Source organism: Schistocerca americana, chromosome 2 (assembly GCF_021461395.2).
Source record: "Schistocerca americana isolate TAMUIC-IGC-003095 chromosome 2, iqSchAmer2.1, whole genome shotgun sequence".
NCBI lineage: Eukaryota > Metazoa > Arthropoda > Insecta > Orthoptera > Acrididae > Schistocerca > Schistocerca americana.
In genome coordinates, this window is record NC_060120.1 from 883,245,184 (window position 1) to 883,263,152 (window position 17,969).

The following is a 17,969-nucleotide window of genomic DNA, read 5'->3' on the forward strand; positions in this document are numbered from 1 at the left end:
GTATGTTGTACCTATTTTCAATGTCGGGCGGTACTGTATCTTTTCACTCTCACCATACACAACTTTTCTCTTGTAGCATTGGCCATTGTAATTGGTTGAGCGTCTCTGTAACGCTCTCGAGCCTAATAAACAATACCTTGACGACACCCACCGGTCTTCCCTGCATCTTGTCTCTTTTATTGGTCCAGCATTATGAAGGCTGGATTACATTTCCCTAGGGTACTCTTTACATCGTCTTTTCTTACAATTAGGTGTATGTGGTCATTTCGATTTAAAGGTGCAGTCCTCTTTGAATTCATGAAAAGTATATGATTTACGTTGATTTTTTTGAAGTAAAATGAAAGTAATTTCATACCTGATGTTACTGTTTTATTCTTTACACATTTTTCTTTAATCAGTTTTGTGCCCACATGCGATGCTTCCTGTAACCGCTGCACGTGGTCGAAAGACCCCTTGCAGCAGGAACATTGGTCATCTGCGGGAATTCCCACTGTCCTCTTATTGGACCTGTAACAAAACTATTTTTTATAGATGGCTTTCAATATATTTTTATCAGTTTGTATAGGATAATGGAAAGATGTTGAGTTCTAACAAAATTTTGATGTGTTGTTTTTTTATACAAAGCTATTGTCAGCTCCTTCAAAAGCCTATAAAACTTAGGAAATACCATACGGTGAAGCATAGCATACGCAGCAGTGAGATTTAGGGAAGGGTCACCTTGTCAGGCCGACGCTATTTTCGCATAACGAGGTGATGTTCGTTCCCAGTACACTGAAATCGATTACTTTTAATAATACAAATGACTCCTGAAACTTCCTGGCAGATTAAAACTGTGTGCCCGACCAAGACTCGAACTCGGGACCTTTGCCTTTCGCGGGCAAGTGCTCTACCAACTGAGCTACCGAAGCACGACTCACGGCCGGTACTCACAGCTTTACTTCCGCCAGTACCTCGTCTCCTACCTTCCAAACTTTACAGAAGCTCTCCTGCGAACCTTCTTTCAGGAGTGCTAGTTCTGCAAGGTTCGCAGGAGAGCTTCTGTAAAGTTTGGAAGGTAGGAGACGAGGTACTGGCGGAAGTAAAGCTGTGAGTAGCGGGCGTGAGTCGTGCTTCGGTAGCTCAGTTGGTAGAGCTCTTGCCCGCGAAAGGCAAAGGTCCCCAGTTCGAGTCTCGGTCGGGCACACAGTTTTAATCTGCCAGGAAGTTTCATATCAGCGCACACTCCGCTGCAGAGTGAAAATCTCATTCTGGAAACATCCCCTAGGCTGTGGCTAAGCCATGCCTCCGCAATATCCTTTCTTTCAGGAGTGCTAGTTCAGCAAGGCTCGCGGGAGAGCTTCTGTAAAGTTTGGAAGGTAGGAGACGAGGTACTGCCGGAAGTAAAGCTGTGAGTACCGGCCGTGAATCGTGCTTCGGTAGCTCAGTTGGTAGAGCACTTGCCCGCGAAAGGCAAAGATCACGAGTTCGAGTCTCAGTCGGGCACACAGTTTTAATCTGTTAGGAAATTTCATATCAGCGCACACTCCGCTGCAGAGTGAAAATATCATTCTGCAAATGACTCCTATTGGATTCGAACAACTTTCAAACTAAAACGAGTATTTAGAGAATGAAGTAAATTCCTCCATTTTGAAAAAATAAATAAAATTAAAAATAAAACAATAAAACGTTTTCGCTTGTACCAAAAAATTTTACTTTTCCTAAAAGAGGTCCTGTTTCGCTTTCCATCTCTCAATTATTGTTGTGTCATCTGGGATAACTTTTTATGATTAATAAGCTATCAGTCACATGGTAAGTGTTTATTACATAATGCACCCATTTCTTTGTTAATATAAAGGATATTTCTTTCTTCCCTGAGTGTTGGTTTCTACTATACATTAGTCTGTAATCATCTAAAGTCACCGTTTCGAGCTCATCTCGTTTCACATTGGCCGCAAATTCCCAGCTGATTCTTCGTCATAGTCTTTATGGTAATCCTGTGTAAATGCAAAGAATCGTTAAGGGACGAAATCGCAGTTTTTGGCGGATTATTAGTCTATTCCGTTATTCCGCCATTCAAATGTACGAAGAGAAACTGAGTTTTTCATGTTAACATACGGTTGACTGTTCGCACTATTCTGCTGTATTAGTTTAAGCGAGATCTATTGACGTGAGTGCCTTTTAAAAAAAATAGCTCTCTAGCGCGTGCCCTGGCTGGGAACAGAACGCAGAACCTAATCCAGCTCACCGGCACAAGTAACGTAAATTATTTTGAATTAATTACGGCCAGTGGCGGTGCAAAGGGAATTCCCGGCGCAGCGCGCCAGAAAGAAAGAGTGGTGGGCCTTTTTGAAGTGGGAAGACAAGCAGATGCGCACAGTCAGCCGAGTGCTGTTCTGTTGCGGCCCGGAACAAAGGCCGGGCGAATGCCGGGGCTGCACTCCACTGGACAGCTGGCCTGTACCACAGCACGCGGCGACCACTCGCTCGTCGCTCGTGTGTGGCGCGCTAACCTAATTAAACATTGCCGCTACACTCTGCGCGGCTCACAGAAACCCGGCCCTGCACCGCCCCCCCCCCCCCCCCCCCCGCCCTCCACTGCAGCTGAAGCGACAGGTGTACAGGTCAGGTTTATGGCGTGCAGATGACCCAGTATCTGGCAGTAACGGAACTCGTCGCTGGATTCGGGTCCTGGCATTGCAGCCAGATCCCCAGTTTCCAGGAAATCAGGAAGTAGGGGCCGAAGGTTTAAAAAATCAGGAGGACAATTAAATTTTCAGTCATCAAATAAGCATTTCATTATAATAACTAGAGAAAAAATGCTCCTATGCGAGTTGATTATGCTCCTGTTTAACTGACTCTGACTGAAAAGTGGGGTACCAGCTGCTTTCCTCGCACCTTCAAATATTTTCCCAGAAATTTTGTCATGTGAACATACTCGCTCTTTATTTAATATGCAGCTCACGTCCAGCTCCCACAAGCTCCCCTAACTGTGACTCACTCATCTCCACTAGTCCATTGCTGTATGCTGCTCGTATTCATCCACTCCCAGTTGCCCTTTCTCATTCCCTCATTCCGCCCAACTCATTGTCATTATCTCTTTGTGTTTCTGTGTCTCTTCCGTTTCACAGTCACAGTATCCTTCGTCTGTCTCACTGCTGCCACTGTCTCCTCTCTCTGTGTCTCCCTCTTGCTCTTTGTTGGTGCTAATATTTCGTGCCTTCCTTCATATTGCTAATACCTCTTCTCATGTTCGCTATCTCTCTGTTCGTCGGTGACATTACCATATACTCTGTCTCTCACTATCACTGATTCCCACCTGCTTTCTCTTTCTCAAAAGTGGTTCAAATGGCTCTGAGCACTATGGGACTTAACATATGAGGTCATCAGTCCCCTAGAACTTAGAATTACTTAAACCTAATTAACCTAAGGACATCACACAAACCCATGCCCGAGGCAGGATTCGAACCTGCGACCGTAGTGGTTGCGCTGTTCCAGACTGTAGCGCCTAGAACCGCTCGGCCACACCGGCCGGCCTTTCTCTTTCTCTTTGCTTATTCCCCCCCCCCCCCCCCCCCCTCCCACGCACTGTCTCCTTCACTTTTTTCCTAACACTCTTTTGCATTTGTATGTTCCACTGCCACTGTGCCACTCTCTTTTTCTCACACTGCTATTGTCTCCCTCGCCCTCTCCATAAAACAACCACTGCCTACTATCTTCCAGTATTTATTACCTTTCCGTCTCTTAGCCACTGCCACTGTCCCACTGTCTTCTTCTCTTGCAGCATAAAAAGTGCGAACACGTTCGCATGCGAAAATGTTGGGGAATTTCTTTAGGTACAGAGGAAGGAAGAATGAGACTGGTGATACCCCATTTCTCGCTCAGTCGTTTAAATAACCGGCAACACATTCACTCTTTTCCCTGCTGCAGCAGAGCATGTAGCTCATATGAAAAGAAATGCACTGGTCTATAAAATTTAGTCACGTTGCTTATAAGAAGCTGAAGTAAAGCAAAACCAGTTTTGCACGTCAGTCCGGATGTTACGTGCAAGAAAATTTTGTATGTTCTTCATTACTACAACATGAGGTTCTCAGATGATAACGGAGACACTTTAAACCACGTTTCTCCGTGCTGCGTCACTTTATAAAATACGGTTTTGCCCTATACTGCATTTTACATGCGCATCTTACGTGTATAAGTAGAGTAACTTTGAACCTCTGTATGTCGGAAACTGATAAAAGAAGATATGAAGAAAAGTTTCAATGTTATTCGAGACCAGAATCCTATAACATTTACAGCCATTGGTTGTGCATAGCCGTCTCGAAATTCGCGGCCGTGTTTTGGTATCCAAAATCCAAGTTCTTGGCGTGTTTCCCATAATGGATAGAGATTTTTGAAAACGGGTAGATGGCTCTTCTAGATAAATGCTTAGAGAACATACCATTGAAATTTGATCAATTTGCTGAGATTATTTACCATTTAGATTTCACCTCATGCCGGATTTTACGTGTAGAAGTAGGATAACTTTGGATGCTGTATCTTAGAAACGGACAAAGATAGCAAGGAAGTTTTCAAGGTGGTTCGAGACTGGGATTTTAGAAATTACCGTAAGGGTTTCAGCTATTTGCTGTAGACAGACGTCTTGAAATCCTCGGCTGGGTTCTGGTCCTCTGGTGACGATGAAAATATAGTGAAAAAACACTGTCCTTGAAGTATCCCGAGTAACTTATTGTGCCTCCATAAGTCCTGTCGAGTGTACAGTAGATCACACCAAATGGAAGAGGAGGCAACTGACTTGACCCATTTTCCTAAGCACGAGGAAGTGTAATATTCATCCTTTTACCGTGTACTGTTGGATAGTGACACTTGTGTTGGGTATACAAGCGGTCCCTAGCCCAAGGATGATCCAAAACAGTTGACACCACCTTTTTATCAGCAATACAGCCCGAGGCATCAGGAGTGGAAAATTTCTGTTACGCGTTGTTTTGGAACATGTTATACATTCTTGCTTGTACACCGATATGTGAACAAAGGGAGCACACAGATTTTTGAAGAATTCTAGCTATTACGTTAGCCAGGTGTACCGGCACTGTTATAAGCATGAAACTGTTGGGTTCTAGAGCGCCAGAGGGAGCTTCCACCTCAGCGGTCGTAGTGGTCATGCTCTTGTTTACTTTCGTGACGCTGCTCTGTGTTTACACTGTAAAGGTGCTGGCCAGTGCGAGTGAACGTTGCTGTAATCACGCTGTCTCGCTAATGAGCTAGCGCAGCACTTCGCCACCTTGCTGCCTTGGTACACTGGCACGGCGCCTGGTAAGTGACCAACGACGGAACTCCAACATAAGGCGCTTTATGGCGATCCTTAGTGAAATAGCGTCCAGGGCTCGAAAGAATTCCGATGTGCACTCCGTGTGTCTGCTGGGGGAGAGGGGAGAGGAGGGTCTACCTGCGCCTAAGGACAGTGCAGGCTGCTCTAGTCTGCAAGTCTGCACCAATGAACTTTGTTGACTGGGTTCTGACGCCGTCCTGGGCTCCTACTACCGACTGCCGAAAGTGGAGTAGACTGCTGACCTCGCTTGCGGGTGCAAGCAGAGCTCATTATTCGCAACATCGTATCTAGGGTCGATCAGGATCGTTTGCCTTGGAGCCAATCGGAGCGTCTCTACCAAAGGCTCTGTCGATTCTGTCACGGCCAGATTTCTGGACCTGCGCTATGGGGTGGAGAGTTGTAGCACTCCCCTTGACACGTCATGAGTGCACTACACAAAGGAATCAGTTGCTCGGGTAGCGGAGTGCACTTTTGGGTTTTTAGGCTAGCACGTAGTTTCTGGGCCACTACTGAACGCTCAACAGTGGATACAAAGAGAGTGAAATCAGATGGCGAACATAATACACACCCTTCGAATATCAAAATTATAACAGTAAATTGTCGAAGTATTCGTAATAAAATTCCTGAAGTTACTGACGGTAGTATCGCCTACACAAGGTGTAAAATGTCTATGCTATGGAAGAGCTGTCATTTTCTGCTCTGTTGACTTATGTGAAAGGGTTTCCAACGCGTTTATGGCCGCAAGACGGGAATTAACAGGCTTTGAAAGCGGAATGATGAAATTCCATTTCGGAAATCATTAGAGAATGTAATATTGCGGGATCCACAGTGCCAAGAGTGTGCCGAGAATACCAACGTTCAGGCCTTACCTCTCACCAGGGACAACACGTTAGCCGACGGCCTTCACTTAACGACCAAGACTAGCGGCGTTTGTGTCGAGATGTCAATGCTAACAGATAAGCAACACTTCCTGAAATTACCGCAGAAATCAGGAAGCAGGAGGGGATTGGTGTTCATTGATGTCGACAAAAATATTGTTTTATCGATGTCGAAATTGAGTTTGACTGTAAATTTATCTCGATACGAGTAGCAGGCGTAAGTGAATCTCATGTTAATTATCGGGTGTTTTAACCCGCCACCTTTAGAATCATTCAAGGATAGTCTGTGCCCACTGGCGAGGAAATAACCTCATCGTGAAGTATTAATTGGAGGCTATCTCCGAGTATAGACTGGGACGTCAATGAATTCAGTGCAAGTGGTACGGACAGACAGTCTTCTGCAGTGCCTTTGAACACGTTTCCCGCGTTCTTGAAGTAACACGGCCTCTGTTCAAGAATTAAATGCGTCAGGCTACAAGATCAAAATTTGGAATGGCCAACACAGACGCAGTGGCTAAACCCATTTAAAAGCACTGAACATGGTTTGCTGGGTATCGGTCCACGAAAACTTTCTGCCCCTTCACCACAGTTAATTTAGTGGTGCTGGCAATGGTGCAAAAGTGGGGATAAAGTTGTGAATAAAATTTCGGTAACCTGGTATCCGTGGTCTAGAGGATTCGGCACAGTAGCGTGTTCGGTCGGAGGCTTGTCTGCCCTGTGTAATAAAAAAACTCAGTGAGGTATTCAGAATGAAAAGGAAAAAATAAATAAGTCAAGAGGGGGGAGCGAAAAAAGAAAGTGATATAGTCTTTGATCAGTAATCAAAACGTTCTCGGTACCATGTTTGAAACCCGCCATCGTTTAAAATGGTTCGAATGGCTCTAACAAGGGAACCTCCCCATCGCACCCCTCTCAGATTTAGTTATAAGTTGGCACAGTGGATAGGCCTTCAAAAACTGAACACAGATCAATTGAGAAAACAGGAAGAAGTTGTGTGGAACTGTGAAAAAATAAGCAAAATATACAAACTGAGTAGTCCATGGGAAGATAGGCAACATCAAGGACACTGGGACCGCACGAGCGTCGTGGTCTCGTGGTACGTGAGTAGCTGCGGAACGAAAGGTCCTTGGTTCAAATCTTCCATCGAGTGAAAAGTTGAATTTTTTATTTTCAGTTTATGTGACAAACTCTTATGTTTTCATCACTTTTTTGGGAGTGATTATCACATCCACAAGAAAACCTAAATCGGGCAAGGTAGAAGAATCTTTTTACCCATTCACCAAGTGTACAAGTTGGGTGGGTCGACAACATATTCCTGTCATGTGACGCACATGCCGCCACCAGTTTCGTATAGAATATATCAGATGTATTTTCCTGTGGAGGAATCGGTTGCCCTATGACCTTGCGATCAAATGTTTTCGGTTCCCATTGGAGAGGCACGTCCTTTCGTCTACTAATCGCACGGTTTTGCGATGCGGTCGCAAAACACACACACTAAACTTATTACAGTGAGCAGAGACATCAATGAACGAACGGACAGATAATAACTATGCAAAAATAAAGAAAGTAAAATTTTCACTCGAGGGAAGACGTGAACCAAGGACCTCCCGTTCGGCAGCTGCTCACGCTACCACGGGACCACGGCGCTCCTGCGCGCACATTGTCCATGATGTTGCCTATGTCGCCCATGGACTACTCAGTTTGTATATTTTGCTTATTTTTTCACAATTCCACACAACTTCTTCCTGTTTTCTCAATTGATCTGTGTTCAGTTTATCAAGGCCTATCCACTGTGCCAACTTATAACTAAATCTGAGGGGGGTGCGATGGGGAGGTTCCCTTGTAAGCACTATGGGTCTTAACATCTGAGGTCATCAGTCCCCTAGACTTAGAAACTACTTAAACCTAACTAACCTAAGGACATCACACACATCCATGCCCGAGGCAGGATTCGAACCTGCGACCGTAGCAGCAGCGCGGTTCCGGACTGAAGCGCCTAGAACCGTTCGGCCACAGCGGCCGGCGCCAGCGTTTAAATTTTGAATAAATATCATCAGCGTTAGCGGCCGAATACTTCCTGCATAACAAGTCACCCTCACTCTGCCAATGGAGTTTACAAAGAGGGTGGAGGAGCCAACAGAGGTTGAGGGCTATTGGGGTGGGCCACTAAACGCCGAAGAACGACAATGATACACGAAACGAGGATGCAGCAGGCAATGGAGACCACTGCATTAAAGACGTATATTACGTACTGACAAGACATGGGGCATGTAACTGGAAGAGTTTCATGACGATCTCTCCATTGACAGAAGTTTCCAGAACAGTCCCTAATTCCGATCTCCGGTAGGAGATTGCCCAATGGGGAAGTGATCACGAGAAAAAGATTGAATAACCAACGAATGGATAACGTTCTACCAGTCGGGGTGTGGATTTTCAGAAGGCTGTACGTGATAGGGAGGCTAGAAAATCTGAAAAGTTAAAAGCAAAGCGTAACGTAGATATAGTTGGGTCAGTGAAGTGAAATGGAAAGAAGACAAGCATTTCTGATCGTATGAATATAGGGTAATAGCAACAGCAGCAGAAAATGGTATAACGGGAGTAGGATTCGTTATGAATAGGAAATTAGGGCACAGAGTATGTTACTGAGAACAGTTCAGCGATAGGATTGTACTCAACAGAATCGATAGCAAACCATCAAGACAACGATGGTTCACGTACACAAAGTCGCAAGCTGAAGACACTGTTCAAGACTCACAAAAGGAGGAGGTATATTTGAAAAAAATCCGAAAGCTACGGGAAGATTTCAGTTAGATTACATCATGGTCAGCAAAGATTCCGAAATCTGGTATTGAATTGTAATATGTACCCAGGGGTAGATGTAGACTCAATCACACTTTAGTAGTGATGAAAAGTAGGCGAAAGTTTAACAGAGTAGACAACAAAAATCAATACGCAAAGAAGTCAGGTACGGAAGTTCTAAGGAATGAGGAGCTACGCTATAAGTTCTCTAAGGCTGCATAAATGCGGTAAGGAATAGCTCTGATGGCAGTTCAGCTTAAGAGGAATGGACATCTCAGAAAAGGGAATCACAAAATTTGGAAAGGAAGACATACGTACAAAGAAGGTAACTGCGAAGAAATCATGGGGAACAGAAGAAATACTTCAGCTGATCGACGAAAGGAGGAAATCTAAGAACATTCGCGGGAATTGAGAAACAGAGGAACACAAGTCGCTTCGGAATTGAATAAACAGGAATTGCAGGGGAGATACGGTGAAATTGTTGCATGAAAATGTTAAGATATCGGAAAAGAAATGATTGTCGGAAGGACTGACTCAGCCTGTATGAAAGTAGAAACAACCTTCGAAGAAATTAAAAGCGAGGGTGATCATTTAAGAATGTAATGGAAATTCCACTGTTAAGTGCAGAAGAGAGAGCGGATAGGTGGAAAGAGTACATTGAAGGGCTCTATGCGGGGGAAAGCTTGTCTGAAGTGATAAAAAAGGAGACAGAAGTCTATATGGAAGACATAGGGATCCAGTATTAGAACAAGAATTAAAAAGTTGTTTGTAAGAGTTAAGATAAGTAAGGCAGAAAGGAAATATCACATTCCATCAGAATACTCTCTTCGAGGAAAGAAAAAAAAAAACGACTGTTCACGTTTGTGTGTAGAATGTATGTCTGACGATAGTCCATCTGACTTTTGGAACATTATTATCCTCATAATTCCGAAGACAGCGTGAGCAGACAAGTCTCACAATCAGCTTAACAGCTCAAGCATCCAACGTGCTGACAAGACTAATAAACAGAAGAATGGAAAACAAAATTGAGGATGTGTCAGATGACGATCAGCTTGCTTTATGAGAGATAAAGGCACCTAAGGTACAATTGTTGTGGTTGATAATGGAAGCAGGAGCAGAGAAAATCAAGAGACATTCGTAGGATTTCTCAACTTTGAAAATGCGTCATGCAAGTTGTTCGAAATACTGAGGAAAACAAACGTCAGTTATAGGGACAGAACAACAACCATAGAGAATGATAAGAGTGAAAGATCAAGAATGAAGAGCTCGGATTAAATTTCTTGTAAGGCAGGAATGTAGCCTTCCGTCCCAACTGTTCAATCAATACACCGAAGAAGCAATGATTGAAATAAAGGAAAAGTTCAAGAGTGGAACTAAAATTCGAGGTGAAACTATATAAATGATAGAATTTGTTGATGATAATGTTATTCTCAGTGAAAGTGAAGAAGGATTATGGGATCTGCTGAACAGAATGAACAGTCTAATGAGTACAGAATGTGGGCTGAACTTAAATCGAAGAAAGACTAAAGTAATGGAAATTAACAGAAGTGTGAACATCAGGATTGCTGGTAACGAATTAGAATGCTGCTACCTAGGCAGCAAAATAACTCATGACGGACGGAGCAAAGAAGACAGCACTGGCAGGAAGGGTATTCTTGGCCACACTACTATCAAATAGTAGCTATATCTACTACTATCAAATAGTACCATTAATTTGAGGAAGATATTTCTGAGAACGTACGACTGGGACACGGGGTTGTATGGTAGTAAACCTTGTGCTGTGAGAAGCGCAGAACGGAAGAGATTGGAAGCATTTCAGATGTGGTGCTACAGACGAATCTTGAAAATTAGGTGGACTGATAAGGGAAGAAGTGAGGAGGTTCTGCGCAGAATTGGAGAGGAAAGGAAATATGGAATTCATTATCAAGAAGAAGGGACAGGTTAGTTGGCTTATTTGGGACAGGGAATAACTTCCATGATACTAGAAAGAGCTGTAGGTTTAATGCAATTTTGATCAAGACTTGCTGCCAATGACCCAGAGAAACATCGAAAGTTCTTCTGTCATCCGAATAGGATAGGTGGAGGTAAAAGTACTCGTAGGGCAAGAGCTCTCAGCATTCTTCCAGGTCCTTAAAGCAGACGTTCATCATTCTCCCGTCAGGCAGTGCATATGTCATTATCTCCTTAGTGCTATGGCGGCACTTCGTGGCAGTCGGGCACATACTGCTGGAGAATCACATCTGTACGTTTTCGAGGTAATTTTTTCTGGTTTTCAATGAATGTGAGGTGCACGAAAATCCATTTAAAACGTAGATAAACTCGGTAGCGGAACTATTGACTGTAAAAACCCAATTTTGTCTTTGATATCCATACTTTCAGTTATGTGTGTTACTGTTGAAATAGAAAACAGTGGAATGGAGTGAATAGTTTTGACTGAGTCTCAGGAGAACCATAGTTTATTTAAAACTCGATAAACTCGATAGTGGAATTAGTGACTGTAAGATTCGAATTCCTTTCTTAATTTCCATGGTTTTAGTGTTGTGTGTTATTGCCGAAAGAAAAAATAGCGGAATGGGATACAGGCATGCAGTTCTAGTAGGGTAAAAGTGTGCAGAGCGTACTTTTAACCCATAACGGAACTATTTACAAACTTTTACCCTATAACCTATTCTTTGAGTTGTGTTGACCTTCTAGCATATTGAAGCATACGTTGTTGATTTTTATTTACCTTAGATGCTTCATTATTCACCATAGTCAATTTAAAATTAATATTCCTTTTTGTAGTTTCTCTTTCGTTGGGTAGTGGATTTTCAGATATACCTACCTCTCAGAGTCACGTCGAGTTTAATAATGCCTTTCATGGTAGGGGTCTGTTTTTTCAGCAACCGTCTGAGAACAGCAAATCGATAGCCGTTAACAGAGTCGCTCTACCATCAAGTTTTAGGTCTTATCGAAAACGGAAGCTTAATGTAGCAAGCATCCAAAACTATTCGGTTTTCAGAGACAGCCTATGGTAACCGTTTTAAAAGCGGTAAGACAGTGGGCACCAAGACCGATTCACAGAAACGAACCAGCTGTAGGAGAGAGTTCTGTCACTAGGACAGAAGAATTCGTCGTTGCAAAAAATCCACGGAAAAACTAAAACTTCCTTTCAGAAGCTTCTCCCGGAAAAGACAACCGTAAAAAGAATAAAAAACTAAAGAAAATCTATTTATGAATGCTCTGGATTGTTTGCCAATGCTATTAGCTTTTCAGACGATCTGTCAAGTTTTGCTAATTTACAAAAAGTATCTCTATTAAATAAGTTTACTTCTGTTCTTTATACAGTCTTCATTTATGTGTAATCGTTTTGAAGTGTCTTAATTTCAAAATGTCTCTTCTCTGGTCACTTCCATTGTTATATCTGGGAAATTTGTATTTTGCTCTATTTTCCTTATTGTGTCAATATCCAAAGTTAGGCCCAATGTTGCTGACTAGTCAATGCTTATGTGATAGTGTTAATAAATAAAGATTCTATAGTTTTTTTGTCCATGTATTTATTTGTAACCATTACACTTTTATTCAGTTGAATATATAGATCCAAACTGATTACTCTTGCTCCAGGTCCACATAATCTTACCACATAGCATGGGGTAAGAATGTGCAAAATAATTTTTAGAAAAACTTTTATGTCTCTTGTAATAATAACTTGGTGGTAATGAATATTTTAGATGACGTTACCAAGATGACAAAGTAAGCGTTGCTGTATAACTGATACAATATTGCTGCAGGTCCTTTTTATTATTCATTAAACCGGAAGATGCTTAATTTTACCCCCACCTACCCTAATTGTAAAAACTTCTGAACACCTAACACGATATTCAGGTCCCGTAGCTGGCCCAAATCATGAACGATTATACTCAAACAGATTCCAGTCAGTGAAGAACACTGTGAGAGGCTTAGGGTCCTTGACCAGCGTCGTTTGTTGGTATGCTTGTTTAAGATTTTACAGAACGAAATACTGAGCTCCCAAAGACCCTGTAGAGCAATTGCGCAGGTATGGTAAGGGTGCCGGTTCTAAGACAAACTTTTAATTGATAACTGGCCGATATCGCTTAACACTGGGCTTAGACACCTAAAATATAGACAACGTGTACAGGGAGACTGAGGCCTTATCACAACATTTGCCAAAAGTGGGCTGACTGTCTTCCGCATGTCCCTTATCGTATGAGGCGACAACGATAAAGGGACTAACGGACAGGGATCTGATCTCTAATCTGGAATTTACATTCAGTCTTATCCGTGACACATAATCTGAGGAGCAACCAATCAAACCGTATATTGTCCACCTGTGGACAAATGACCCACCAATCAGATTGCGTCTGTCTGTATACTGTAACACCGAAAAAGATCTTGAAAATGCACGGTTAAAGCAAATCATACACCGTCCACATGACTGGATGAATCGGAATGTATAATGTCCACCATCTACGTTTTAAATGAAACAACAAGTTTACTGTTACCAGTCAACGTTTTATTCTTTCCACGACGCGTTTCGAAGGTTTAAACCTCCATCATCGGGTGGATTTACATTAGTTAGTATTACATATGTGTGTATGTTGTGTTACGGCTTTGGAGGAACTTGTGGCACTGCCTAGTGGAGAAACAAGACACTATTTCAGAATATGGTTTTGGATAACTCTTGACAAAAAATTAAACTGATATCTAATGGTAAACTTTAATAAGTAAACTAGAGTACCTCCAGTGGTCACAGGTTCCTTTTTCTGTCGTAACACTTCACATGTATACCGCCACATTTGTAAACAAATATGGCGTATGGAATCAGCTGGGAGCAAGGTTCATACAGTAGAGGAGAAGACATAATCGATAAGTGCAAAGAAAATACATCGTAACAATATTATTACAGAATAATCGTTTAAATCATTTGGAGGTGTTTGTTTTGAGGTGACAAATATATGTGTGTGTACTTCAGGTGGTATATAAATCCAATTTTGAAAGGTTAAAACAGCTAAACATTCGTACTCGTTTATGCAATCAGGTGAAATGTAGATGATATCATAATTTTAATCAAAGGCACTAAAGATGACATCAGTGAGTTGAATCAGTTTTTCAACAACTCCCATGAAAGCATAAAATTCACAGTTGAACACCAAAAAATGACAGTATAAATTTCCTAGACCTTACCATTACAATAAAGAATAAAAGACATCAGTTTGAAATTTATCAGAAGCCTACCACTACACATACTACAATCCACAACTCCTCTTGCCACCCCGCAGCACACAAAATGGCAGCATACCGGTACATGGTTAATAGAGCTATCCAGCTACCACTCTCAGAAGATAAATGTGACCAAGAAATTGAAATAATAAAACAAACAGCTATTGAAAATGGCTATTACAGCTCCATAGTAGACACTCTAAAACACTCAATAATGGCAAAGCAATCACAACACAAAAAACAAAAAGAAATTAACATCTTCCATACAATCCCCTTTCTGGGTAACATTTCATACCATATTGCTAATGTCTTCAAATGGAAAGGCATAAGCACATCCTTTACAACAGACAACAAGATTGGACAGAAGTTACCCCACAACATCGGCACACGAAATCCACTTCATCACACAGGTGTGTACAAAATTGAATGTTTGGACTGTGACTGCTTCTACATAGGCCAGACAGGAAGATCATTTGAGGTAAGGTTCAAGGAACACATGGCAGGACTAAAAAACAAAAAATACCACACATCAGCAATAGCTACCCAGCTACATGAAACAAATCACCATGTTAACAACACAAGTATTAGCATTCTACACATCCAACCAAAAGGCAGGAAACTAGACATCCTTGTCACACTCCAAATATACAAACACCAAATGAAGCAACCAGAATCCATCTTAAATGACAAAAATGACAATATTTACAATAGTATCATCTCTGTTTTCAGCAACTGACTACACTCTTAAAATACACACACACACACACACACACACACACACACACACACACACACACACATGTGCACACATCCTAATATTTACCATAAATATTGACAGCTGCCAAGAGTACAAGAGATTGACCTCATTCACAGATAATCCATCACACCAACAGCTTGTACCCCTTGTCAGCTTAAAACTGTATGTACATCAACTACTGGCACAAATGTATATTATCTGCATACTTTATAACATTAACCAGTGTATTACCCCAACCTTTAGGCAGCTAATATGTGCAACATGTAATCTTAAGACTCCTTGCCATGTAAATGTTTGCTCTCACATAATCACTCCTTCCTCTCTCTCTCTCTCTCTCTCTCTCTCTCTCTCTCTGTTCCTCTCTCTCTCTCTCTCTCTCTCTCTCTCTCTCTCTCTCTCTCCTCTCTCTCTTTCTTCTAAGAGTGTCATCTATGTATGATTTTACTGCTGTAGCCAATATGATTTCTGTAATTCAAGCCTGTAACATTTTTCCTACTTGTTATTAGCAAGTTGGAAGTTTAAGCCATTTTAACATTTCACCTGATTGCATAAACGAGTACGAATGTTTAGCTGTTTTAACCTTTCAAAATTGAATTTATATACCACCTGAAGTACACACACATATTTTTGACACCTCAAAACAAACACCTCCAAATGATTTAAACGATTATTCTGTAATAATGTTCTTACGATGTATTTTCTTTGCACTTTGCGATTATGTCTTCTCTTCTACTGTATGAACCTTGTACCCAGCTGATTCCAGACGCCATATTTGTTTACAAATGTGGCAGTATACATGTGAAGTGTTACGACAGAGAAAGGAACCTGTGACCACTGGAGGTACTCTAGTTTACTTATTAAAGTTTACCATTAGATATCAGTTTAATTTTTTGGTAAAAGTTATCCAAAACCATATTCTGAAATAGTGTCTTGTTTCTCCACTAGGCAGTGCCACAAGTTCCTCCAAATCCATAACACAACATACACACATATGTAATACTAACTAATGTAAATCCACCCGATGATGGAGGTTTAAACCTTCGAAACGCGTCGTGGAAAAAATATAACGGTGACTGGTAACAGTAAACTTGTTGCTTCATTTGATGTCAGTAACAGTCACGGTAAAGCCGAACCTAAATGTGTTCGCATTTAAATTTACGTTTTAGTTTGCTTTTGTTTCATCTTGTTTGGCAGTTCTGTCGATTTTAACTTTTGTCAGTACTTGTGGCTGTTCAAAGCTTTAGTCGGTGTTGTTGTCTTCTGGTATTGTTTGACACCGCCATAGCAAAACTGTTATTGTTAGTACTGCATAGCAACAGTATTCTGTCGTGTGTGTGTGTACTGTGTCCAACGGATTTATAAGAAGAAAGTGTGACTGTAGGGGAGGAGCGTACGGATCGTTGAACAAAAACAAGAATGAAGAAGAAATCAAAAATAGATGTGGAAACTGAAATTAGAAAAATAGAATTTGTTTCCATAACATTCATCAGTAAATAATTCCACGATAAAAACCATTTTCTTATTCTTTTTAGTCTGATATTGTGATAACGAGCCTCATTTACTGAATTTCGATTCTCCCTGTCAACATAGAGAGGGTCGATTTAATTGCTGCTCTGTCCCAGTAAACGTTCTGTTCAGAACTAAAAGAAACGTGTTTTCTAAACGAAATAAAAGACACGAAGATAAAAAACTGTCGTATCTCCTGGGTGTCAGCAGTCTACTATTATCTTTTTCGTAACCACTAATGCCACTTTCCTTCATTCTTTTCGCTCCCTTCTCCGATACCTCCAGCCTGTCTTTCACCTTTAGTTCTTGTTTTTCGAAATAAATATATCAAATCAGAAACTGCTAATTGGAGTAATCTATAAACCTCCAAACGTGCCATGTCCTCCTTTCAGTCTGCCCTGTCCTCGCTCGTGACACTGTATGAACACATAATCATTATGGGCGACACAAACATCGACTTACAGTTAAATTCTCCCTCTGCAGAAAAACTAAGGAGACTGTTCCACTCCAATGATATGAGTTTAACACCGCTGGACCCAAATCATCACACGCCACACAGCCATATACTCGTAGATATAATAGCAACAAAGCGACCAGGTAAAATAATTCGCGCCAATCAGACATCCGCTCCGGGACTCTCTGCTCATGACGTGATATTCTTAAATTACTCCGTGCGTACTTCCAAAGAAAAATCTCACCTGGTAATCTACAGAAACCTAAAAAATGTTAACCATGACGCTCTTCAAAAGGATTCCTCAGACATCCCTTGGCATGATATAAGCAATGAACCGACTTTAGACGGCAAAATTCGGCAATTATGTCGCAAAATTATTGCACTGTATGATAAACATGCTCCTCAACGCACTGTCAAGGTAAAGAGAACTCCCGCTCCGTGGCTCACCACTGCATTACGCCAGTTAATGAATAAACGTGATGCTGCACATAGGGCCTTCAAGCGTAACCCAACTCCCGAGGCGTACGAAGCTTATAGGAAACTCCGAAACAGAACCAAGAAAGCGTGAGGAATGCCAAAATCAGGCGTGCCAGCTCTGTCGTATGCAGCATATCAAAACCTGCTGCACTGTGGAAAAAGCTGCGCAGTTTCGGTATAGGGAAGCGAAGATCTGACGCTGTTTATCAAGCGTCTGCAGAAGAATTAAACGATTTCTTCTCAACAGCTGTAAACTGCCACGAGCGACAAATTACCAGCCCCAAGACATCAATCTCTCGAGAGACAAGTTTTTCCTAAAACATGTCACTTCCGGCACAGTACACAAGGCAATTATGAGAATCTCTTCCGAGGCGGTAGGAAATGATGGAGTGAGCACTGGCATGATTAAGAACGTCGTAGACGCTATTACTCCAGTTATGACAGACATCTTCAACCTGTCTCTTGTCAGTAGTACATATCCTACTGAGTGGAAGCAAAGTTTAATTCAACCTATACCCAAGACTGAAAACCCTAAGTCGCCACGTGACTACAGGCCGATCAGCATACTACCTG